The sequence below is a fragment of the Artemia franciscana genome, chromosome 5, assembly GCF_032884065.1.
Source record: "Artemia franciscana chromosome 5, ASM3288406v1, whole genome shotgun sequence".
Taxonomy (NCBI): Eukaryota; Metazoa; Arthropoda; class Branchiopoda; order Anostraca; family Artemiidae; genus Artemia; species Artemia franciscana.
Genome location: NC_088867.1, coordinates 42,648,452 through 42,674,338, shown reverse-complemented (window position 1 = coordinate 42,674,338; position 25,887 = coordinate 42,648,452).

Sequence of the window (25,887 nt, the reverse complement as noted above, 5' to 3'; positions counted from 1 at the left end):
GACATAACACACAAACAACTTATTTTTATATATATATGTATAGATTATTTTTATATATATAGATATAGATAAGTCACCCTTTGGCACAGGTAAACATCCACTATTAAGGAAGAACCAAAGATATCTTGAAGAAAATGTCCCTGACGAAAGAGGCTCCAGGTTCGATTATGGCTTTGGAATTCATTTTGTTGTTATTACTATTTTTATTTTATATCTTGTATCAAAAAATTTCTGATAGTAAAAGAAAAACACATCTCGTTGTAAAAAAAGGTATGAAATCCCTAAAAATGGGTACCACAAACCGAGCTATTTGAGGCCTTATCTGCAAAATAAAAAAAAAATTGGTACCAGAAACCGAGCTATTTGAGGCCTTCTCTGCAAAATAGAAAAATTCTGAAGATGATAGACTAAAAAAGATCAAGAATATCGTAGAAAAAGGAGCTGATATCACAGAGTTGGCAATAAAAACAAAAATAGCCCGGTACATATTGCTGTTCATTTTGGCTACTTAAAAATTCTAAAATATTTCGTCCAACAAACTTGTGTTAGGCTGGATATCAAAGATACTGAAGGCAAAAAAGATGTTGACCTATTGAAAAGGAAATTAAAACTGAAACAATAAAAAACAAAGATGAGTACATAGAAATTTTTCATAAAGTAGATCCTTGTGGTCTTGAACAAATGGAAAATGTCCATATTAGAAAGAAAATTGCTGATAAATATGAAAGTCTAGCTTTTGTATTTCCTTCAATCCCCTTGTATATTCAGGGATCAGTCTTTGTCTCGTATCCATTCTATACTCGTGTCCAGATTTTTTATTTTTATCCAATTTGAACTAATAGCTACAAGGCTACTTTGAATATGTCATTGTGAATAGACAAATATCTATAACCGTGTTACAACGTTTATGAAACGTGTTGAAGATACCAGTTTTATCTTCAACAGGCGTTTCCATTTTCGTGAAATAGGGGAAAGTTCCATGTTCGTAGAAAAATCTTTGCAGCAATCAAAGATTTTTCATGCCAATTTTGCAGATATATGCTGAACCGGCTGAAGAAAAAATTTTTTTTTTCGTTTTAACTTTCAACTTTGCTCTTTACAATCGAAGGAAAGATTTACTTTTTGTTGCTAATTGGGTAAATCACCTATGAATAATTGATCAAATTGACAAGTATACTTAAAAAAAGAGTAAAAAAAAGAAAAAGAAGGGAAAGCAAATTTAGGCGTCAGAAAAATCTTTGGGGGGAGGCTAAGGCCCCCCAAAGGCCCTATTTGTTGCTTAGGTTTTCACCTGAATAATATTCATTAGCATAGTTTTATAAGAAGAAAGACTTATTGTTATTTCATTTCTGATCCTTTTTTAAGGGGGTGGGGGAATCCTGCATGTGTGGAAAATATTTTCCGGAGCTCCCCCCACCCGATGGAAAGTTTCTCCCTCAAAAATTTCTCCTGGTGATATTTCCCCATGGAGAATTTATCACGTGGGAAGTCCCCCCACGTAAAAATCCACCAGAGAATTCGGACTCCACTGGAAATTTCCTCAGAACAATTCCTAAAGAGCATCTCCGAATGTAAAATAGGGTCTCCAACGATAAAGTAAGACAAATAGAACAAATTTCGGATAAAAATTCCTCCGTTTAAAATTTTTCCTCGAAAGTTCAACCCCAGAAATTTTTATCCCAATAGGAAATTCTTCGCTTATAAAATTCATCTCTAGAAAATATCCCCTCCCCTGAAAAATTTTGGTACGCTTTCCTGTAACAAATCTATATATATACAAAAATTTGTTGTATGTGTGTTATTTCTGTTACACTGTAATTGTTACGCCAGATTATATCTTCTATATAAAAATAAGTTGTATGTATTTTTCTGTTGAGGGTTTGCATATGACGTCTGAAAAATAAAGAAGAAAAAGAAAACGAACTAAAATGTAAAAACTGGGAATTGCATAAATATTTCGAAATGTTTTGACAATAGATTAAAGTAATTCGAAGACCTTGAAACAGATACTTAAAATCTTGAGGTTTATTATAAATTGTTGAACTTTAGCAAGCTTGGCACGTGAAGATTTTTCCAACTGTCAATGTTATAGAATGTTACCAAAAAGAAAAACCAGGCTTGCGGTTCAAAGAGAAAGGGCCAGATTAGGAATGTGCAATTTATGTCAACGAAGGCGTGTCGAGGAACTACCAGAGCACCGCAAAACCAGACCTGCTGCTGAAAGAGAAAGAAAAAAAAGAAGGTGTGTCGGAGGAATCACAAGAACAACGTGAAAAAAGGCTTGCGGCTTCAAGAGATAATGCCAGATTAGGAATGTGCAATTTATTTCAACGAAAGCGTGTCGAGGCTGCTAAAAGAGAAAGTGAAAAAAGAAGGCTTGTCGAGGAATCACAAGAGCAACGTGAAAACAGGCTTGCGGCTTCAAGAGATAATGCCAAAAGAAAGCGTGCCGAGGAATCACAAGAGCAACGTGAAAATTATTGCATGGCATTCAGGTACAGCCCAGTCGATGATTATAGTAGATGTGTTCAAATAGGGACTATGTCTGAAATTTGTCCCTGCTGCAAGGCCTTGAAATTTAATGGTGAAACAATGGGAATGTGTTGCGCCCCAGGAAAAGTTAAACTTCCTCAACTGTCAGCATCCCCAGAGCCATTGAAGTCTTTGCTAACTGGAACTACGACAGAATCTAAGTGTTTTTATCAAACATCAGAAAATATAACTCATGTTTCCAAATGACGTCGTTTGGTGCCCAAATCGAAAACCAAGATCAATTTAGCCTACTTTCAAAGCAAAAGGGCAAATTTATCATAGAGCAGGGTCCCTTCTACCATTCTCAGGTGAGAATCATAAATTTTTACAACTGTACTTCATCAGTGATAGCAATTCTGAATTGAATACACGTTGCGAAATGTTCCCCGGCGTTGAAAGGACTATCGTTTAAGAATTGCAACTTCTTTTCCACGAAAATAATTATTTAGTGTATCTGTTCAAAACAGTTATCGATTTGATGCCTACTAATACGCATAAAATTGTTATTTCCGCTGACACAGCGCCTACTAAAGAACATGTGCGTATATACAATGCTCCAACTATCGACGAAGTGGCCATCGTGATGGTGGGTGATCAGTTTTTACCTCGATATATTATTCTTCATAAGCGAAACGCTCAGTTGGTAAGAATTGCTGAAACTCATCGATGCTTCGATGCCTTACAATATCCTATCATTTTTGGGATGGAGCCGACGGCTATCACTTCAATAATAAATTGATAGATCCATCCACTAATAAACAAACGGATAAGAAATGCAGACCAATGAATAATTATTCCTATAGACTAATGATTCGACACAATAAAGATAATTTATATTTTAAAATGCCGTCAACTGTTTCACCAATACGTCGTTGATATGTAACCAAAGATTGAATCAGAACGTTTGCTATTTATCCGTCTGAATCAGACCAAGCTCCGCTCTGAACAATACATTCATCTGCGAGATGTAGTTGTAAATGACCGTAATACCACTAACGTTGGAAGATTAACGATTTTACCTTCGTCATATGCTGGCAGTCCCCGTCATATGCATGAATATGCTCAAGATGCTATTACTTATTTATTAAATTTACATGTAATCAATCTTGGGACGAGATACAGCAGCTTTTACTTTAAGGATAATCGGCGGTTCATTGACATGACAATACGGCCCGTGTCTTCCGGCAAAAGTTGGAATCACTGATAAACTACATAGTAAAACTTAAAGTGTTTGGGAGTGCGATGCTGGATGTACTCCGTGGAATGGCAAAAACGAGAATTGCCAAACGCACATATACTAATCTGGCTACATGATAAAATTATTTCTAATGAAATTGATTATGTGATTTCCGCTGAAATACCTGCTGAAAATGTCGATAAGGGCTTATATGATATTGTGGTAAAAAAATATGATACATGGACCTTGCGGTGCACTGAACGAAAAATCACCATGCATGGCCAAAGGAAGGTGCACAAAGCAATATCCTCGACTTTTAGTACCCAACACCATTGCTGGCAATGATGGTTACCCACAATATAGAATAAGATCTACTGAAGATGGTGGTAAGATAACAATAATAAAGAAGCGTAACTGTACCACCATCGAAGTAGATTGTTCCATATTCCCCTTTATTATCAAAAACATTTAATGCACACATAAACGTTGAATATTGTAACTCCGTGATGGCAATCAAATACATATGTAAATACGTCAAAAAAGGTAGTGACATGGCAGTTTTTGGCTTGCAGTCCGAAATAAGTGATATCGATAAAATCGCACAATATCAGGCTGGAACATACATAAGCAGTAATGAAGCTGTTTGGCGAATTCTTTTATTTCCGATACATGAACGAAGTCCAGCTGTTGTTCACTTAGCTGTACATTTAGAGAATGGTCAACGTGTTTATTTTTCAAAATCCAACGTGCAACAAAGAGCCCTGAATCAACCGGATACAACGTTAACTGCTTTCTCTTCGTTATGCCAAAATGATTCTTTTGCAAAAAAAACTGCTGTATACTGAAGTGCCATATCTTGGATTCATACTAACAACTTGCTCTCCTTCAGCTCCTACAGAGTTATGGGATAAATTTAAATCGAAAATGTCCGAAGATATACTCCATCGAAAACGGTTAGAGACGTCAGATATGACTTATGATTTTACATCAGAAATTTATAACTACACTTTAGTTATTATTGAACATTTGTGCTTATGTATGGCAAACAAACCTCTTCAGGATTTGGGAATGTCTTCACCTAATCGTACCGCTGTTGTTTCGACACGTGTAGAATTGGATCGTGAACAAAGTTACAACACGAGTGATCTGTTGTCGTATATACAAAATAATATTTCTAAGTTAACGTGTGAGCAAAAAGACATTTATGATACGATAATGCATTGTGTCGATAACAACGTTGGAGAAATCTTCTTCTTGGATGCACCAGGTGGTATTGGTAAAATGTTTGTGATAAAACTGATTCTGGCATCAATTCGATCAAAAGATGATATAGTGTTGGATATTGGGTCGTCCGGAATAGCTGCAACGTTGCTGCCTGGTGGAAGAACTGCTCATTCCGCTTTGAAATTGCTTCTGAATTTGCATTCTACAGAAACTCCCACGTGCAATTTTTCAAATCACCTAGGATGGGTAAAGTATTGCGGCAATGCAAACTTATTATTTGGGACGAGTGCACAATGGCACACAAAAAATCGCTCGAGGCTCTGGAGCAATCATTGCGAGATTTGAGAGGAAATTCGAAACCCTTTGGTAGCACATTAATATTGCTTGCGGGGGATTTCAGGCAAACATTACCTATAATACCTAGATCAACCCCTGCAGACGAAATGAATGCTTGCCCGAAAAATTCTAATTTATGGGCACACGTAAAGACATTAAAATTAACTACAAATATGCGTGTCCGATTGCAAAACGATGACTCTGGTCAAACATTTTCAGATCAATTGCTGGCAATTGGAAACGGAAAGCTCCAAGTAGACTTAATTTCAGGACGTATACAACTACCCGCTGAATTCTGTAATTTAGTGACGTCCAAAAATGAATTGGTTGAAAAAGTATTTCCGAATATTCTAACCAATTATAAAAATCATAAATAGATAAGTGAACGAGCGATTATGGCAGCCTAAAATATAGACGTCCACGAAATCAACAATACTATTTTGACCAAGATTCGAGACCAGGCAGTCCTTTTCAAGTCAGTCGACACAGTTCTGGAACCAAATGAAGCGGTTAATTATCCATCTGAATTTTTAAATTCCCTGGATCTCCCAGGGTTTCCACCACACTTGCTAGAACTAAAAATAGGAGTACCAATAATATTGTTACGAAACATCAACCCACCAAAGCTTTGCAATGGCACTCGACTTGCCGTAAAAAAAAAAAACAATGGAAAACATAATAGAGGCAACAATCTTGACAGGGCCTATTGAGGGTGAGGCTGTTCTTATTCCTCGCATTCCCATGATTCCAACGGATCTGCCTTTTCAATTAAAAAATTGCAATTCCCAATTCGATTAGCATTTGCAATCACAATCAAAAAAGCTCAAGGTCAATCATTAGAAAAATGCGGTATAGATCATAATACAGATTGTTTTTCCCATGGACAATTGTACGTTGCATGTTCGAGGGTTGGTAAACCTGACAATCTATTTATATGCACCGACAATGGGACATCGAAGAATGTTATATATTCGCAAATTTTACGTAGTTAATTTGTATATATATATATATATATATATATATATATATATATATATATATATATATATATATATATATATATATATATATATATATACTAGCTGTTGGGGTGGCGCTTCGCACCATCCCAACACCTAGTTGGTGGGGCGCTTCGCGCCCCCCCAAGCCCCCCCGCGCGCGTAAGTCGTTACGCGCCATATTAGTTACACGCCATTGTAGTTGTGTCCCTGTGTCCCACCTGTGAATAGAGATAGATATAAATATATGTTTTTAACTACGTAAAACATGCGAATATACAACATTCTTCGCTGTCCCATTGTCTGTGCTTATAAATAGATTGTCAGGTTTACAGACTCTTGAACATGCAACATATAATTGTCCATGGGAAAAACAATCCGTATTCAGATCTATACCTCTTTATTCTAATGATGTGTCCCTGTGTCCCGGTCGTCATTTATATTCCCTGTGTCCCGGTCGTCATTTGTGTCCCGGTGTCCCAGTTTGTAATTTCTCTTTGAGTGTCCCGGTCGTCATTTATATTCCCTGTGTCCCGGTGTCCCGGTCGTCATTTTTGTCCCGGTCTGTAATTTCTATTCGAACAATCCCTGTGTCCCGGTCGTCATTTATATATCCCGCCTGTGCCCCCGGCGTCCCCGTTGTAGTTGTGTCCCTGTGTCCCGGTCATCATTTATATTCCCTGTGTCCCGGTCGTGATTTGTGTCCGGGTGTCCCAGTCTGTAATTTCTCTTTGAGGTTCCCGGTCGTCACTTATATTCCCTCTGTCTCGGTCGTCATTTGTGTCCCGGTCTGTAATTTCTTTTTGAGTGTTTTTTCTTTTTAGTTTTTTTTTAGTTTTTTAGTTTTTTCTTTTTTCAGTTTTCTTTTTCTTCTTTATTTTTCAGCGTCACTATGAAGTACATATCGACGAACCTTTGTTTTTTTAACTTAAATCTGGTAGGCATTGATGACCTTATCCAAGTCAAAATCCCAAACCCAATCATCATCGCTATCATTTTCAGTTTTGATATGTTTTGACTCTCGCTGTCCAGGTGGATTTTCATCTAACTGCACGGTTTTGCGTTCTTTAGCCGCCAGCCTATTTTCTTGCTGTTCTTGTGATTCCCCGGCACGCTTTCTTTTCTTACTTTCTCTATCAGCTGCAAGCCTGTTTTCTTGCTGTTCTTGTGATTCCTCGGAACGCTTTCTTTTCTTACTTTCTCTATCAGCAGCAAGTTTTTTGGCATAAACTCTTTGAGCAGCTTCCTCGGCTGTTGCCATTGTAGATTCTTCAGTCATTTTACAATTAAACATTTTTCCGTGAACAAATTTCTTAAATACCGTTAATGACGTCACCGTCATAGCAAAAATGACGACAACTAACTTCCTGACTTCAGCAAGCCTGATTTCTTGCTGTTCTTGTAATTCCTCGGCACGCCTTCTTTTTTCACTTTCTCTTTTAGCAGCAAGTCTGCTTCCGCGTTGCTCTGGTAGTTCCTCGGCACGCTTTCTGTTCTTTCTTTCTCTATCAGCCTCAAGCCTGTTTCCTTGCTGTTCTTTTGATTCCTCGGCACGCTTTCTGTTCTTTCTTTCTCTATCAGCCTCAAGCCTGTTTCCTTGCTGTTCTTTTGATTCCTCGGCACGCTTTCTTTTCTGACTTTCTCTATCAGCAGCAAGTTTTTTGGCATAGACTCTTTGAGCATCTTCATCGGCTTTTGCCATTGTAAGTTCATCAGTCATTTTAAACTTAAACATTAATAGATTTCTACGTGAACATATGTCTTAAATATCTTGAATGACGTCACCGTCGTAGCAAAAATGACGACGACTAACTTGATGACTTCAGTCAACACAGAAACATGACGTCACCTGACAGACAGACAGACACACAGACAGACAACTTATTTTTATATATATAGATATATATATATATATACTAGCTGTTGGGGTGGCGCTTCGCTCCACCCCAACACCTAGTTGGTGGGGGCGCTTCGCGCCCCCCCCCCCCCCAAGCCCCTCCACGCGCGTAAGTCGTTACGCGCCATATTAGTTACGCGCCATTGTAGTTGTGTCCCTATGTCCCACCTGTGAATATAGATAGATATATATGTATATATATATATATATATATATATATATATATATATATATATATATATATATATATATATATATATATATATATATGTTTTTAACTACGTAAAACTTGCGAATATACAACATTCTTTGCTGTCCCATTGTCTGTGCATATAAATAGATTTTCAGGTTTACCGACTCTTGAACATGCAACATATAATGGTCCATGGGAAAACAATCCGTATTCAGATCTATACCTCATGATTCTAATGATTGCCCTTGAGCTTTGTTGATGGTGATTGCTAATCGACCATTCCCTGAGTCGCCATCGTCATTTATATATCCCCCTGTGCACCCCGGCGTCCCCTTTGTAGTTATGTCCCTGTGTCCCGGTCGTCATTTATATTCCCTGTGTCCCGGTCGTCATTTGTGTCCCGGTGTTCTAGTCTGTGATTTCTCTTTGAGTGTCCCGGGCGTCATTTATATTCCTTGTGTCCCGGTGTCCCGGTCGTCATTTATATCCCCCTGTGCCCCCCGGCGTCCCCATTGTAGTTGTGTCCCTGTGTCCCGGTCGTCATTTATATTCCCTGTGTCCCGGTCGTCATTTGTATCCCGGTGTCCCGGTCTGTATATACATTCGTTTTTTAGTTTTGTTTTTCTCCTTTATTTTTTTCCTTTTTTCTTTTTTTTCTTTTTTAGTTTATTTAGATTTTTAGATTTTTTAGTTTTTTTATTAGTTTTTAGTTTTTTTGTAGTTTTTACCATTTTTTTAGTTTTTTTAGTTTTTTTTTGCTTTGTTGATTGCTAATTTATATTATATTTATATTTATATTTTTTATATTTATTAATATTTTTTTAGTTTTCTTTTTCTCTTATTTTTCAGTTTTTTCCTTTTTTTAGTTTTTAGTTTTTTTTTGTTTTTTACCTTTTTTTAGTTTTTTTAGTTTTTTTAGTTTTTTAGCTTTTTTAGTTTTTTTATTAGTTTTTAGTTTTTTTTTTAGTTTTTGCCTTTTTTTAGTTTTTTCAGTTTTTTTTAGTTTTTACTTTTTTAACCTTTTTTTAGTTTTTTTTTAGTTTTTTAGCTTTTTTAGTTTTTTTCTTTTTAGTTTTTTTTGTAGTTTTTACCTTTTTTAGTTTTTTTTCGTCTTTTGTATTAGTGTGAAATAATTCAGACGTCATATGCGGACAAACACGACGTCACTCGACAGACAGACAGACAGACATAACCCACAAACAACTTATTTTTATATATATTTATTCATATTTTTTTAGTTTTCTTTTTCTCTTTTATTTTTCAGTTTTTTCCTTTTTTTTAGTTTTTTTCTTTTTTAGTTTTTAGTTTTTTTGAGTTTTTTACCTTTTTTTATTTTTTTTTATTTTTTTTAGTTTTTTAGCTTTTTTAGTTTTTTTATTAGTTTTTATTTTTTTTGTAGTTTTTGCCTTTTTTTATTTTTTTCAGTTTTTTTTAGTTATTAGATTTTTACCTTTTTTTGTTTTTTTTTAGTTTTTTAGCTTTTTTAGTTTTTTTTTCTTTTTAGTTTTTTTTTGTAGTTTTTACCTTTTTTAGTTTTTTTCTTCTTTTGTATTAGTGTGAAATAATTTAGTGTGACGTCACCTGATCCACAGATCCACAGATCCACACACAGACAACTTATTTTTATATATATAGATATATATATATATATACTAGCTGTTGGGGTGGCGCTTCGCGCCACCCCAACACCTAGTTGGTGGGGCGCTTCGCGCCCCCCCAAGCCCCCCCGCGCGCGTAAGTCGTTACGCGCCATATTAGTTATGCGCCATTGTAGTTGTGTCCCTGTGTCCCACCTGTGAATATAGATAGATTTATATATGTGTTTCAAACTACGCAAAAATTGCGAATAAACAACATTCTTGGCTTTCCCATTGTCTGTGCATATGCAAAGCCGTATGTACTAATAATGACGTCATATACAAACGCTCTTTTTACAAACAAACAAACATGCATCCACATAACTCGTTTTTATATAGATAAATACAATACAAATTAACTGCGTAAAACTTGCGAATAAACAACATTCTTCGCTGTCCAATTGTCGCTGCATATAAATACATTGTCAGGTTTACCGACCCTCGAACATGCAACGTACAATTGTCCATGGGAAAAACAATCAGGATTAAGATCTATACCACATTTTTCTAATGATTGACCTTGAGCTTTGTTAATGGTGATTGCAAATACTAATCGAATTGGGAATTGCAATCTTTTAAATTGAAAAAGCAGATCCGTTGGAATCATGGGAATGCGAGGAATAAGAACAGCCTCACCCTCATAAGGCCCTGTCAAGATTGTGGCCTCTATTAGGTTTTCCATTGTTTTTTTTTTACGGCAAGTCGCGTGCCATTGCAAAGCTTTGGTGGATTGATATTTCTTAAAAGTATTATTGGTACGCCTATTTTTAGTTGTAGCACGGGTGGTGGAAACCCTGAAGGATCTATGGAATTTAAAAATTCAGATGGATAATTAACCGATTCATTTGGTTCCAAAACTGTGTCGACTGACTTGTAAAGGACTGCCTGGTCTCGAATCTTGTTCAAAACAATATTGTTGATTTCGTGGACGTCTATATTTTTGGGTGCGAGAATCGCTCTTTCACTTAGCCATTTATTATTTTTATAATTTTTTAGAATATTCGGAAATACTTTTTCAATCAATTCATTTTTGGACGTCACTAAATTACAGAAATCAGCAGGTAGTTGTATACGTCCTGAAATTGAGTCTACTGTTTGACCAGAGTCATCGTTTTGCAATCGGACACACATATTTGTAGTTAATTTTAATATTTTTACGTTTGCCTATAAATTAGAATTTTTTAGGCAAGCATTCATTTCGTCTGCAGGAGTTAAACTACGTAAAAATTGCGAATATACAACATTCTTGGCTTTCCCATTGTCTCTGCATATACAAAGCCGTATGTACTAATAATGACATCATATGCAAACGCTCTTTTTACAAACAAACAAACATGCATACATACAACTCGTTTTTATATAGATAGATAGATAGATAGATAGATAAAATACAAATTAACTGCGTAAAACTTGCGAATATACAACATTCTTCGCTGTCCAATTGTCGCTGCATATAAATAGATTGTCAGGTTTACCGACCCTCGAACATGCAACGTACAATTGTCAATGGTAAAAACAATCAGTATTAAGATCTATACCACATTTTTCTAATGATTGACCTTGAGCTTTGTTAATGGTGATTGCAAATGCTAATCGAATTGGGAATTGCAATCTTTTAAATTGAAAAGGCAGATCCGTTGGAATCTTGGGAATGCGAGGATTAAGAACAGCCTCACCCTCAAAAGGCCCTGTCAAGATTGTGGCCTCTATTAGGTTTTCCATTGTTTTTTTTTACGGCAGGTCGAGTGCCATAGCAAAGCTTTGGTGGGTTTATATTTCTTAAAAGTATTATTGGTAGGCCTATTTTTAGTTGTAGCACGTGTGGTGGAAACCCTGAGAATAATATCTCGAGGTAAAAACTGATCACCGACCATAACGATGGCCACTTCGTCGATAGTTGGAGCATTGTATCTACGCACATGTTGGCCAGGAGGCGTTTTGTCAGCGGAAATAACAATTTTATGCGTATAAGTAGGCATCAAATCGATGGCTGTTTTGAACAGACGCACTAAATTATTATTTTCGTGGAAAAGATGTTGTAATTGGGAAACGATTGTCCTTTCAATGTTGGGAGAAATTTCGCAACGTGCATTCAATTCAGAATTTCTATCACTGATGAAGTACAATTGTAAAAATTTATGATTCTCGCCTGAGAATGGTAGAAGAGACCCTGCTCTATGATAAATTTGCCCTTTTACTTTGAAAGTAGACATAAATTCATCTGGATTTTCAATTTGGGCTCCAAACGACGTCATTTGGAAACATGAGTTGTATTTTCTGATTCATTTATATTCCTTATGTCTGGTGTCCCGGTTGTCATTTATATCCCCCTGTTTTATATCCCGCTTATTTTTCTGTTTTTTCCTTTTTTTAGTTTTTTTTACTTTTTTAGTTCTTTTAGTTTTTACGTTTTTTAGTTTTTTTTAGTTTTTTAGATGAATTTTTTTTTTAGTTTTTTACCTTTTTTTCTTTTTAGTTTTTATTGGTTTTTACCTTTTTTTAGCTTTTTATCTTTTTTTTTTTTTTTTTTATCTTTAATTTTATTAGTATTCTTTTTCTCTTCTATTTTTCATTTTTCCTTTTTTTTAGTTTTTTTTAGTTTTTAGTTTTTTAAGTTTTTTCCTTTTTTTAGTTTCTTTAGTTTTTTTAGTTTTTCGGCTTTTTTATTTTTTTATTAGTTTTTAGTTTTTTTTTGTAGTTTTTGCCTTTTTTTAGTTTTTTCAGTTTTTTTTTAGTTTTTAGTTTTTTACCTTTTTTAGCCTAACCAGGATTTGAACCTGGGACCTTCATTCTCCGTTCTGACACCCTCTCTCACCGAGTGACTACTCCAGCATGTTCATTTTGGTGTTTTAAATGGTATATTATTAACCAAATTAATGTGTTTTACAATATACTAAGCATCGTCATAACAAAAATGATGGCAACTAATTTCATGACGTCAGCCGAAACATGACGTCACCTGATCCACAGATCCACAGACAACTTATTTTTATATATATAAATATATATATATATATATATATATATATATCTATAATTCGAAAACCTTAAAACAGATACCCAAAATTTTGAGGTTTATTATCAATAAAAAGAAGAAACTTAAAAAAGAAAAACTAAAAAAGAAAAAAATAAGAAAAGAAAAAACTAAAAAAGAAAAAAAACTGAAATGAAACTGTATCTATATATCTATATAAATGACGACCAGGACACTCTAAGAGAAATTACAGACTGGGATACCGGGACACAAATGACGACCGGGACACAGGGAATATAAATGACGACCTAGACACAGGGATACAACTCCAACGGGGACGCCGGGGGCACAGGGGGATATATAGATGACGACGGGGACACAGGGAATGTTCGATTAGCAATCACCATCAACAAAGCTCAAGGGCAATCGTTAGAAAAATGCGGTATAGATATGAATACGAATTGTTTTCCCATGGACAATTATTATGTTGCATGTTCAAGAGTTGGTAAACCTGACAATCTATTTATATGGACAGACAATAGGACAGCGAAGAATGTTGTATATTCGCAAGTTTTACGTAGTTAAATATATATCTATATATATAAAAATAAGTTGTCTGTGTGTGGATCTGTGGATCAGGTGACGTCATGTTTGTCCGCATATGACGTCTGAATTATATCACACTAATACAAAAGAAGAAAAAAACTAAAAAAGGTAAAAACTACAAAAAAAACTAAAAAGAAAAAAAAACTAAAAAAGCTGAAAAACTAAAAAAAACTAAAAAAAGGTAAAAATCTAATAACTAAAAAAAACTGAAAAAAATAAAAAAAGGCAAAAACTACAAAAAAAATAAAAACTAATAAAAAAATAAAAAAGCTAAAAAACTAAAAAAGCTAAAAAAAACTAAAAAAAGGTAAAAAACTAAAAAAAACTAAAAACTAAAAAAGAAAAAAACTAAAAAAAAGGAAAAAACTGAAAAATAAAAGAGAAAAAGAAAACTAAAAAAATATGAATAAATATATATACAAATAAGTTGTTTGTGGGTTATGTCTGTCTGTCTGTCTGTCGAGTGACGTCGTGTTTGTCCGCATATGACGTCTGAATTATTTCACACTAATACAAAAGAAGAAAAAAAACTAAAAAAGGTAAAAACTACAAAAAAAAACTAAAAAGAAAAAAAACTAAAAAAGCTAAAAAACTAAAAAAAAACTAAAAAAAGGTAAAAAACTAAAAACTAAAAAAAACTGAAAAAACTAAAAAAAGGCAAAAACTAAAAAAAAAACTAAAAACTAATAAAAAAACTAAAAAAGCTAAAAAACTAAAAAAACTAAAAAAACTAAAAAAAGGTAAAAAACAAAAAAAAAACTAAAAACTAAAAAAGAAAAAACTAAAAAAAAGGAAAAAACTGAAAAATAAGAGAAAAAGAAAACTAAAAAAATATTAATAAATATAAAAAATATAAATATAAATATAATATAAATTAGCAATCAACAAAGCACCGAGACACAAATGACGACCGGGACACAGGGAGTATAAATGACGACCAGGACATAAGTAAAAAAAAAAAACTAAAAAAACCAAAAAATGGTAAAAACTACAAAAAAACTAAAAACTAATAAAAAAACTAAAAAATCTAAAAATCTAAATAAACTAAAAAAGAAAAAAAAGAAAAAAGGAAAAAAATAAAGGAGAAAAACAAAACTAAAAAACGAATGTATATACAGACCGGGACACCGGGATACAAATGACGACCGGGACACAGGGAATATAAATGACGACCGGGACACAGGGACACAACTAAAGTTAAACTTCCTCTATTGGCTGCACCACCAGAGCCATTGAACTTTGCTTACTGGAACTACGCCAGAATCTAAGCGTTTTTTTATCACAGATCAGAAAATGTAACTCATGTTTCCAAATGACGTCGTTTGGTGCCCAAATCGAAAATCCAGATCAATTTATGCCTACTATCAAAGAAAAAGGGCAAATTTATCATAAAGCAGGGTCCCTTCTACCATTCTTAGGCGAGAACCATAAATTTTTACAATTGTACTTCATCAGTGATAGAAATTCTGAATTGAATGCACGTTGCGAAATTTCTCCCAACGTTGAAAGGACAATCGTTTCCCAATTGCAACATCTTTTCCACGAAAATAATATTTTAGTGCGTCTGTTCAAAACAGCCATCGATTTGATGCCTACTGATACGCATAAAATTGTTATTTCCGCTGACAAAACGCCTCCTGGCCAACATGTGCATAGATATAATGCTCCAACTATCGACGAAGTGGCAATCGTTATGGTCGGTGATCAGTTTTTACCTCAAGATATTATTCTTCATAAGCGAAACGCTCAGTTGGTAAGAATTGCTGAAACTCATCGATGCTACGATGCCCTACAATATCCTATCATTTTTTGGGATGGAGCCGGTGGCTATCACTTTAATATTAAATTGATGAATCCAGCCACTAACAAAGAAATGAATAAGAAATACAGTGCAATGCATTATTATTCCTATAGACTAATGATTCGGCAGGATGAAGAGAATTATATTTTAAAATGCCGTCAATTGTTTCACCAATATGTCGTTGATATGTATGCAAAAATTGAATGAGAACGTTTGTTATATATCCGCCTGAATCAGACCAAGCTCCGCTCTGAACAATACATTCGTTTGCGAGATGCAGTTGTAAATGATGGTAATACCACAAACGTTGGAAGATTAACGATTTTACCTTCGTCATATTCTGGCAGTCCCCGTCATATGCATGAATATGCTCAAGATGCTATTGCGTATGTTCGTCTCTATGGTCGTCCAGATTTATTTATTACATTTACATGTAATCAATCTTGGGACGAGATACAGCAGCTTTTAGTTCAAGGACAATCGGCGGTTCATAGACATGACATTACGGCCCGTGTCTTCCGGCAAAAGTTGAAATCACTGATAAACTACAGTAAAACCTGAAAAAGTGATTTCAACTTTTGCCAGAAGACGCGGGCCGTAATGTCATGTCTATGAACCGCCGATTGTCCTTGAAGTAAAAGCTGCTGTATTTCGTCCCAAGATTGATTACATGTAAATGTAATAAGTAAATCCGGGCGACCATAAAGACAAACATACGCAATAGCATCTTGAGTATATTCATGCATATGACGGGGACTGCCAGCATATGACGAAGGTAAAATCGTTATTCTTCCAACGTTAGTGGTATTAGTGTCATTTACAACTGCATCTCGCAAATCAATGCATTGTTCAGAGCGGAGCTTGGTCTGATTCAGACGGATAAATAGCAAACGTCACTAAACAATTTAATAAAATTGAAAAAGCCTGAATTTTTCGAATACTTATTATTCAAAAGTTTTACATTTTTTATTTTGTTTCTTTTTTATTTTTTTATTTTTTTTTGGTTTTTTATTTTTTCTTTCTTTTTCTTTAGTTTTTCTTATTTTTTTATTTTTTATTTATTTTTTTTATTTTTTTGTTTTTAGTTTCGTTCTTTTTTAGTTATTTTCTTTTTAGTTATTTTCTTTTTTTGGTTTTTTGATTTTTTAATCTTAGTTTTTCTTATTTTTTCTTTTTTCTTTTTTTTGGATTTTTGATGTGATTTCAGTTTTTTTGTTATTTTAGTTTTTCTTTTTTATGTTTTTAGTTTCTTCTTTTTTTAATTTGTGTTCTTTTTTAGTTTTTTCTTCTTTTTTTAGTTTTTGTTTTTAGTTTTTTAGTTTTTATCTTTTTTCTTTTTAGTTTTTTTAGTTTTTTACCTTTTAAAGTTTTTTTTATTCTTTTTTAGTTTTCTCTTTCTTCTTTATTTTTTAGTTTTTTCTCCTTTCTTGATTTTTCTTTTTTTTAGTTTTTTTTTCTTTTTAAGTTTTTAGTTTTTTCCTTTTGTTTTCCTTTTTTAGTTTCTTATTTTTTTAATTTTCTTTTTTTAGTTTTTTTCTTTTTGGTTTTTTCTTTTTTTTTCTTTTTTTATTTTTTAGTTTTTTAATTTATTTTTTGTTTTTATTTTTTATTTCTTTAGTTTTTTGTCTTTTTATTTTTATTTTTTTTTTATCTTTTTTAGTTTTTTCTTTTTAGTTTTTTTCTTTTTTTATTCTTTTGATTTTTTAGTCTTAGTTTTTCTTTTGTAGCTTTTTTTCTTTTTTTCTTTTTTTAGATTTTTGATGTTTTTTTTCAGTTTTTCTGTTATTTTAGTTTTTCTTTTTTCTTTTTTTTTAGTTTCTTCTTCTTATTAGTATGTATTATTTTGTAGTTTTTTCTTTTTTTATTTTTTTTAGTTTTTTAGTTTTTATCCTTTTTCTCTTTAGTTTTTTGAGTTTTTTACCTTTTAAAGTTTTTTTCCTCTATTTTAGTTTTCTGTTTCTTCTTAATTTTTTAGTTTTTTTCCTTTCTTGGTTTTTCTTTTTTTAATTTTTTCTTTTTTAGTTTTTTCCTTTTGTTTCGTTTTTTTTAATTTCTTATTTTTTTAATTTTTTTAGTTTTTTCTTTTTCTGTTTTTTTTTTCTTTTTTCTACTTTTCTTTTTTAGTTATTTTTCTTTTTTAGTCTTTCTTCTTTTTACTTTTTTATTTTTTAGCTTTTTCAGTTTGTTTTTTATTTTTTGTTTGTTTTTTTTCTTTTTAGGTTTTTTCTTTATTTAGTTTTTTCCTTTTTTAATTTTTTGTTTTTTTTCTTTTAGTTTTTTAGCCTTTTTATTTTTATATATTTATCTTTTCTCTTCTTTTTTAATTTTTTCTTCTTTATTTTTTTTTAGTTTTTTAGCTTTTTTATTTATTTTTTTTTCTTTTTAGTTTTTTACGTTTTTTTATTTTTTAAGGCTTTTTCTTTTTAGGTTTTTTTTTAGTTTTGTCTTTTTATTTTTTTTTTTTTTTTTTTTTTTTTTTTTTTATTAGTTTTTTTCTTTTTAGTTTTTTTAGTTTTTTACGTTTTTTTCTTTTTTCAGTTTTCTTTTTCTTCTTTATTTTTCACACGTCATATACAAACCCTCAAACAAAAATACATACAACTTATTTTGATATATATAGATAGTGTAAAACAGTTGTTGACCTATTGAAAAGGAAACTAAAATTGAAACAATAAAAAAACAAAGATGAGTACATAAAAAAATTTCACAAAGTAGATCCTTGTGGTCTTGAACAAATGGAAAATGTCCATATCAAAAAGAAAATGGCTGAAAAATATGAAAATTTAGTTTTATACCAACTTGAAATAGTAGGGCCAACCAATAATTCAGATTTTATAATAGGTCGGCAAGTGAAATACCGAAGCCAGGATTCGAACCTGAAGCCTCATTAGTCAAGGACATACCATATCCCTCACCAGACAAGGCGCTCTACCATTTGAGCTACTTCGGCACATATCTGTTCGTTTTTGAATCGGTATATGATAAAATAAATTAACATAAGAAAAATCATCTATTCCATAGTTCATTTCATGTTTTGTATTTTTAGATGTTGTAAAGGTGCTCTTCGTTATCAAATTAAGATCTGAAAAAAGGTATAGGATGGGGAAGTCTTTGTAATTCTGGGAATAATCATTTTTTTATTAGTTATTAGAGGTCATATTGTAAAGGTGCTCTTCGTTATCAAATTAAGATCTGAAAAAAGGTATGGGATGAAAAGTCTTTGTAATTCTGAGAATAATCATTTTTTTAGTAGTTATTAGAGGTCATATCAAAGGAGGTGGCACGCTGGGTTAGGAATCCTAAGTCAGAGGAGTATTGGTTCATATCCTGGCGTGAATAAAAAAAAATATCAGAAGATGATAGACTAGAAAAGGTCAAGAATATCGTAGAAGGTACTGATATCACAGTGTTGGCAATAAAAACAATCATAGCCGGGTATATATATTGCTGTTCAATTTGACTACTTAAACATTCTTAAAATATTTCATCTAACAAACTTGTGTTCGGCTGGATATAAAAAATACTGATGGCAAACAGTTCTTGATCTATTGGAAAGGAAATTAAAACTGAAACAATTAAAAAACAAAGATGAGTACATAGAAATTTTTCATAAAGTAGATCCGTGTGGTTTTAAACAAATGGAAAGCGTCAATATCAGAAAGAAAATGGCTGAAAAAGATGAAAGTTTAGTTTTATGACAACTTGAAAAAGCAGGAACAACCAAATTGGACTGAAGCCAGGATTCGAACCTGCAGCCGCATTCGTCATAGACAGACCATCAGCCAAACCATGACGAGGCGCTCAACCATTTGAGCTACTTTGGTTAGTATACATTTGTTTTTGATTCGGTATATGATGAAACAAATTAACATAAGAAAAATCGTCCAGCCCAGACTTCATTTAATTTTTTCTGTTTTTAGAGGCTGTAAAAGTGTTCTTCGTTTTCAAATTTAGATCTGAAAAAAGGTATAGGACGGGAAGTCTTTGAAATTCTGGGAAAAATCGATTCTTCAGAAGTTATTAGAGGTCATATCAAAGATGTTGGCACGCTGGGTTAGGAATCCTAGGTCAGAGGAGTACTGGTTCATATCCTGGCGTGACAAATTATATTGTTTCAAAGAATATTCAGTAAGTCGAATGTAAGCTCAATCACAAGTAGTGCAGCTCTACATGGGTGCCCCCTTACCACAATGGCACTTCCTGGCTGAAATTAAGCGAAAAATCAAAGCTGAATCTTTAAAACGTAACAAAATGTGTTTAATAACCATTCTTATACAATTTTAATTTTCATTTGATAACTTTCCCTTGCTGAACAAACTATAGTAGCAGATTTGCTAATTCTTATATGTAAGAGTTTTAGAATAAGAGTGAGATGAGTAAACAGTTGTAGCTCTAATTAAACCAATGGTTTTGTACTGCAATTTTAAATCAATAATATAAAAAGAATTATAAGGATTTACATTAAATTTAAAATCAAAGAAATAAATTTGTGCAGTATTTCTACGACTGAACAATTTTTCTAATATTAATTTATTTCATCTTATACCGATTCAGTAACGAATACATTCAAGGCGAAGTAGCTCAAGTGGTACAAAGTTTTGTCATGGTCAGGCCCATTGTCCGGCTATGACGAATGATGCTCCATGTTCGAATCCTAGTTTCGGAATTAATTTTGTTGAAATTACTAATTCTTTTGTCTTGTGTCAAAAACTTTCTGAAACTAAAAGACAAACACATCTCATCGTTAAAAAATGGCCTGAAACCCCTACAAATAGTACCGCCAAACTTCATGCAATAGCATATCTATATATATAAAAATGTAGCGTCTGTCCGTTACACTATCTTTAGTGTGGAGGCTCCAGGTTCGAATCCTGGCTTTGGCATTCATTTTGTTGTTATTACTGTTTTTCTTTTATATCTTGTATCAAAAATCTTCTGAAAGTAAAAGAAAAACAAATCTCAGTGTAAAAAAATAGCCTGAAATCCCTAAAGGTGGGCACCAGAAACCGAGCTATTTGAGGCCTTGACCCAAATATTTGATTTTCTACGGGATGGATTTTCGACGGGAAGAATTTCCTATTGGGATGGAAATTTCTGGGGTTTAACAAAATTAGGTTCAAAAATTGTATCTTTTGATGCTTGAAATGGGTCTCCTTCAGTGGTGTCTGTTGGGGGAAGGGATATTTGTTCCCTAGATCAACTAAAAATACATTTGCTCTCCTCTCCTACTTTTTTTGAGTTACGCCCCTTCTCTCCTTGCAACTTGTAACTCTCCCCTGAAAAATAAAGGCAATCTAAGAATCACTATCAATCTTTTGGTGTGTATCTGAATGTCTGAATGTAGATGTAGATGGTGCAAGATTAGTCTTATTCCTGTTTACATATTAAAAAAAATATTTTAGGCGATATGGTGCTTCAGATACTCAGTTGCAAGAGGATCCAGGTAAATGGCAAGCGCATACATTAGCGAGAAACAAGGTCACATGGCTTCTTAGGACTAATCGTGAAGAGCTTGAGTCTTGCATCTTGTGACATTTTTCAGGGGAGGGGATATTTTCTGAGGATGGATTTTCTGCGGGAAGAATTTCCTATTGGGATGGAAATTTCTGGGGGTGAACTTTCGAGGAAAAATTTTAAATGGGAGGGATTTGCAAGAATTTTTATCCGAAATTCGTTTTATTTGTCTTACATAATCGTTGAAATAGTTTTGTCTGACTTTGTTTGACACTCCCGAAATAGTTTGTCTGACTTATAAAAAAGTAAAAAAAAGTGGATATAAACCAATTTGTAATGTTTTTTTTTTTTTTTTTTTGTAACTAGGATGTAAAAAGTAAATCCTTGTGGTCTTGAACAAATAGAAAATGTCCATATAAGAAAGAAAATGGCAAAAAACTATAAAAGTTTAGTTTTATGCCAACTTGAAAGAGCAGGGCAAACCAAATTTTCAAATTTCAAAATTGGTCAGGATGTGAAAAGCTGAGAAAAGAACAATCAAATATTTGATGACCTTATCTTCTGTTATACATATATCGAAGAATACTTATTCCAAAGACAGGATTCGAACCTGGAGAATCATTCGTCACAGATAGACCGTTAGCCTAACCATGACAAGCCACTCTACCAGTTGAGCTACTTCGCCTTGTATATTTTGTTTTTGAATTGGTATATGATGAAATAAATTAACATAAGAAAAATCACTCAGCCTAGAGTTTATTTCATGTTTTCTGTTTTTAGAGGTTGTAAAGGTGCTCTTCGTTTTCAAATTAAATCTGAAAAAAGGTACGGGATGGGAAGTCTTTGAAATTCTGGGAGAAATCAATTCTTCAGAAGTTCTTAGAGTTCACATCAAAGGAGTTGACACGCTGGGTTAGGAATCCTAGGTCAGAGGAGTACTGGTTCATATCCTGGCGTAACAAATTATATTGTTTCAAAGAGGATTCAGTAGGTCAAGTGTAAACTCAGTCACAATTAATCCAGCTCTAGTTGGGCGCCCCCTTATTAGCTTTGCAATTTCTGGCTGTCTTGAAATTCAACTAAAAATTAAACCTGAATCTTTAAAACGTAACAGAATGTGTTTAGTAAGATTTTTTGTACATTTTAAATTTCCATTAGATAGCTCTCCCTTGCCGACCAAATTGTAGGTGCAGCCTTGTTTATCCTTGTATGTAATATTTTAGAATAGTAATGAAATGAGTTAACAGTAGTAGCTCAAATTAAACCAATGGTGTTGTACAGCTATTTTAAATCAATAAAATAAAAAGAACTATAAGGGAGAGTTATCAATTGAAAACAAAATTGTATAAAAATGCTTATAAAACACATTTTGTTACATTGTAAAGATTCAGGCTTAATGTAACAAAAACGTTCGTAAAACAAAATAAAAAATCTAGTTACTTTTGAAGTAACCAAAACATGAGGGCAACTGGGTCTCCTCTCCCATCCCTTTTTTTCAAAATCGTCCGATCAAATCTATGAGAAAGCCATTTAGCAAAAAAAAAAATTAATATATAAATTTCGTTTTAATTATTCATGTGCGGTGAGCCAAAGTCAAAACATGTATTAATTCAAAAACGTTCAGAAATTAAATAAAAACAAGTTTTTTTAACTGCAAGTAAAGAACGACATTTAAACTTGAAAAAAACAGAAATTGTGCCGTACTAGCTGACCTCTGCCACACGTTGCTGTGGCGCTGCGTGCCCCAAAAACACGTGGAGTGTCACCTAATCCCCCTACCCCCCTGTATTACCTGTTACCTATAAATCTTTATTCCAGTTAATGCTAAATAGAGAGCCTCGAGTGTAGAGTGGAGCGCAAGTTTTTTTATTCTTAGGAGGGGGCGGGGTCGTCAAAATAGAACATGAATAAGTTAATTCTACGAGGATTATAAGAAAAGGTAAGGTAAATTGTATTAAAAACAAAAAAAAAACATGTATATAACAAACTTAGAAATAATGCAAACTCTTCCCAATTCCAAAGTCATAGAAAATGCATCAACGGATCCCGTAAGTGAAGCCCTTCATTAAATAAATAAACTGAGATTACCTTTTAATAAAAGAATTTTCCAGATACCATTGCTATTCCACAGACTAATTCTGGAGACATACTGTTTAAGACAACCAGAAGTTATAACTCATTTCCCCCAAGTTTACCTTCTCTTGTCGTAGAAAGTCCCTGGCACCAGCTATAGCAATGCACCAAATCAATCTCCTCATCTTTGCGAAGCGAGCAAGTATACTCATCTTTTCTACAACTTTTTTTTTCGCAAACCTTATAAATCTTGCTCTAATTGGAAGGTAATTAGTCGTGAGCTATATCCAATAAGTGAGATATCTAGCTGGTAAATCCAGCTTAATGTAGAACCCCTACCCATAACCTACATTAACATTTTACAAAACGTTAACTTTTCCGAATTTTTCTTTACCTCCTCACTCCAATTGGTTTGACAATCTCCCCTCCCTTTTTCGAAAATCAGGCAAGTTTCCTCAGGCTCGAAGCATTTCAAGGGCAACACTAGACTTAGTGAACCTTATATATTTGGAGTCACCATAATAACCAGATTTTTTTTCTTATGTCTATTGGTATCAAAATTCCGGTTTTAAGAGTTTTGGTTGCTACTGAGCCGTGTCACTCCTTACCTGTAGTTCGAGTATTGATTTTTTCCAGAATCTCAAAGACTCCCTAGATTATACTGATTATAATTTCATCATTTAAAGATTCAAAAACGAATAAATTTTAGCCAAAGTAGCTCAAACGGTACGGAGTTTTATCATGGTTAGGCCCATTGTCCGTCTATGACGAATGATGCTCCATGTTCTTAACCTGGTTTCAGAATCTTCCAAGCCAGGATTCGAACCTGGAGCCTCATTCGTCATAGACAGACCGTGGGCCAGACCATGACAAGGCGCTCTACAATTTGAGCAACTTTGGCTAGAGTAGTTCACTTATTTTATTGATTTAAAATAGCAGTACAACACCAATGGTTTAATTCGAGCTACCACTGTTTACTCATCTCATTTTTAATCTAAACTCTTACATATAAGGATTAGCAAGGCTATACCTACAATTTATTGAACAAGGGAGGGTTATCAAATGAAAATTAAAACTGTATACAAATGTTATTAAATACATTTTGATACGTTATAACGATTCAGATTTAAATTTTGGTTGAATTTCAAAACAGCCAGGAAGCGCCAAGGTGGCAAGGGGGCATCAATTTAGAGCTGGCTTGACTCTGACTGAGCATTCAACTTACTCAATCCTCTTTTAAACAATATAACTTGTCACGCCAGGATATGAGCCAGTACTCACTCCTCTGACCATGGATTCCTAACCCACTGTGTCATCTCCTTTGATATGACTGAATAACTACTAAAAAATTGATTTTTCCTAGAATTTCAAAGACTTCCCATCCTATACCGTTTTTCAGATCTAAATTTGAAAACGAAGAGCACTTATTTTAATTTATTTTATCATATACCAATTCAAAAACTAAAAGATATAAGCCGAAGTAGCTCAAGTGGTAGAGCGCCTTGTCATGGTCAGGTCCACAGTCTATCTATGACGAATGAAGCTTCAGATTCGAATCCTGGTATCGGTATAAAAATAAAATGCACTTGAAACTTTTTAGATGTCTTGGAAATAATCTTGCCTCTTTGTTGAATGACCACAAACGCGTCAAACATTTAAGCACAGTTATGTTTGTTTCTCTTATCCTCTACAATAAATTTATCCATAAAAAATAAAATTTAGGATAAAATTTATCCCTAGAAAATATCCCCTCCCCTGAAAAATTTCGGTCCACTTTCCTCTAACAAATACTATATGTAAACAATGTTTACATATAGAAACAGAATATACATAACAGAAGACAATATCATTCAAATATTTGATTGTTCGTTTCTCGGCTTTTCACCTGCCGACCAATTTTGAAATCTGAAAATTTGGTTGGTCCTGCTTTTTCAAGTTAGCATAAAGCTTAACTTTCATATTTTCAGCCATTTTCTTTCCGATATGGATATTTTCTATTTGTTCAAGACCACAATGATCTACTTTGTATCACAAATTTTCTGAAGGTAAAAGACAAATACATATCATTCTTAAGAAATGGCTGTGATCCCTTAAAAATAGTACCACCGAACGTCATTCAATACTTTATAACTATAAACTACCTAAAAAGTAAAACTTGTGTTATAATTAAAATGATGTCATAAGGAAATAATTTATCTTGATTGTGGCTTTTATTTAGTCTTGTAAAGAAGTTTCTGTTTGTTCCAAACTCTGATAGAATTTTTTTTTTTCTTAAATTTAATATACATCCTTATAGTGCTTGTTATTTTATTGCTTTAAAATAGTAGTAAAACATCACTGGTTTAATTAAAGTGCCACCCCATCACCTAGTTGGTGGGGGCGCTTCACGCCCATCCCCAAGCCCCCCCCCCACCGCGTAAGTCGTTACGTACCATATTGGTTACGCGCCATTGTAGTTGTGTCCCTGTGTCCCACCTGTGAATATAGATAGATATATATATGTTTTAAACTACGTAAAACTTGCGAATATACAACATTCTTCGCTGTCCCATTGTTTGTGCATATAAATAGATTGTCAAGTTTACCTACTCTTGAACATGCAACATATAAATAATTGTCCATGGGAAAAAGAATCCGTATTCAGATCTATACCTCATTATTCTAATGATTGCCCTTGAGCTTTGTTGATGGTGATTGCTAATGGAACATTACCTGTGTCCCCGTCGTCATTTATATATCCCCCCTGTGCCCCCCGGCGTCCCTGTTGTAGTTGTGTCCCAGTGTCCCGTTCGTCATTTATATTCCCTGTGTCCCGGTCGTCATTTGTGTCCCGCTATCCCGGTCTGCAATTTCTCTTTGAGTGCCCTGTCGTCATTTATATTCCCTGTTTCCCGGTCGTCATTTGTGTCCCGGTTTCCCGGTCTGTAGTGTCATCTTATAATGACGTCATATACAAAGCCTTATATACATATATCTTGCGAATAT